Source organism: Microtus pennsylvanicus, chromosome 18 (genome assembly GCF_037038515.1).
Source record: "Microtus pennsylvanicus isolate mMicPen1 chromosome 18, mMicPen1.hap1, whole genome shotgun sequence".
Classification (NCBI taxonomy): domain Eukaryota; kingdom Metazoa; phylum Chordata; class Mammalia; order Rodentia; family Cricetidae; genus Microtus; species Microtus pennsylvanicus.
In genome coordinates, this window is record NC_134596.1 from 41,852,745 (window position 1) to 41,854,718 (window position 1,974).

The following is a 1,974-nucleotide window of genomic DNA, read 5'->3' on the forward strand; positions in this document are numbered from 1 at the left end:
GCCCAGCCCAGCCCAGCCCGGCCCAGCTTTAGCTAGGGCCTCCTTGCTCCGCCCACGCCAGATTTTACCTAGAGGAAACCTTGGAATCCAGCGGCTGGGACCAGAAGGAAGGAGGTAGAGAGACCTGTTCAGCCCTTATCAGTCATCTGAGGCAATGCTTTATCTACCAAACCACCTTCCTGGCGTCCGGAATCCTGCTCTAACTACAGTAAAACCCCGAAAGTTATGCAGTTGCGGGTCCCTCACCATCTGCTGTTTTCCTTTCTCTCTCCCAAATCCCTTCACCCCTCAACAAACAAGCAGCGACAGTTCCTATTGGAAGTCCTCTACCTACATCTCCTCCATCCGCCATGCCTCTGCTTATCTAACCAGTAGAATTTGAAGAAAGGCTGTGTTCTGGACCTTCGCATCTCTAACTCAGAGATCTGCCTATCTCTGCCTCCTGAGTGCTGAGATTAATGGCGTGTGTCACCACCACCCGGCCATGCCTTATTTTTAATTGAAAAAAAATCCCACATAATATATTCTGATCACAAGCTTCCTTTCCCCTACTCCTCCCGGATTATCCTCACCTCCCTACCTACCCAACTATACACCTTTTCTTTCTCTCTCTTTAAAAAACAAAACAAAACGAAAAAACAAGAAAAACACACAAAAATTTGGAACCAAAGTAAACAAGCAAAAGACCAATAAAAATATTGTCAAACAAAACAATATGAAACAAAAGTCTACAAAAATACCACTGAGTTCATGTGTGTTGGTCACTTATTCCTCAGCACGGGGACTGCCCTGAAGCGTGGTAACTCCCCTGGGAAAGCCTCACATTTCCTTTGTAACTGGACACTAATTGCTGATAGGCTCTTGGTTGGAAGTAGGACCCTGTGTCTACTTCCCATCTCAGTGCTTGAACCCCAACATCGCTGTTTCTAAATTTTTGGCCTTTTAGTTGTTGTTGTTGTTGTTGTTTTGCTTTGGGAGTTTTTTGTTTTTGTTTTTCAAAACAAAGTTTATCTGTGTTACAGTCCTGGCTGTCTTGGAGTTTGCTTTGTAGATCAGGCTGGCCTTGAACTCAGAGGTCCTCCTGCCTCTGCCTCTTGAGGTGGCATTAAAGTTGTGCGCCACCACCAATGGCTAACTTGTCTCTTTTTTTCCCCCAGTATCTCATGAGCCCAGGTGATCTTAAACCCATAGCTAATGGTGACTCTGATCTTCCTGCCTCTACTTCCCAAGCACAAGGTACAGTACCCCTCCCAACCTTGTCTTGGTTTTGGACTTTATAGAAGAGGAATTATACAGTATATACTCTCTAGAGATTGGATTACTTGGTTCAAAACTTTATATTTGAGTTATCCACGTGGTATATTGGTAGGGTACTTCTTGGCTGTAGAGTATTTCATGGTGTGACCATTTTGGCTTATCTAGTTTCCTACCGATACGTTTCTGCCTGCTGTGGGTTGTGCTATTCCATGACATTATTATTTACTCTGTGTGTGTGTTGGTGGTACACGCACACTACAGCACATGTGTGGCGGTCAGAGGACAACTCATCTTTACATGATGAGTTCTCTTCCACCTTTACACGGGTCCTGGGGTTAATTAAATTCAGGTTCAGATTCAACAACGAGCTCCTCCAGCTGCTGAGTCATCTTGCGGGTACCTTGTACATCCTGAAGTGCACTCTCTTGTTCACCTCTGCGTGCCACATGTCTGGGAATGCCGTTGGTGGATCATGGTACAAAATTATATGGTTTTCTGACAAGCATGATATGAATTTTCAGGTTGCTACTGGTTTGGTCTTTCTCAATGCTGTGACTCTTTTATTACTATTTATTATAGTGTGGGATTGAACCCAGGACCTTGCCTATTCTAGGCAAGCACTCTACCACTGTGCTACGTCCCCAGTGTACTGCAACCGTGTTGATGAGCGTTCTCTGAGCTTATAGTAGCGTTTCCCTAACAACTAATAAGGCTTAG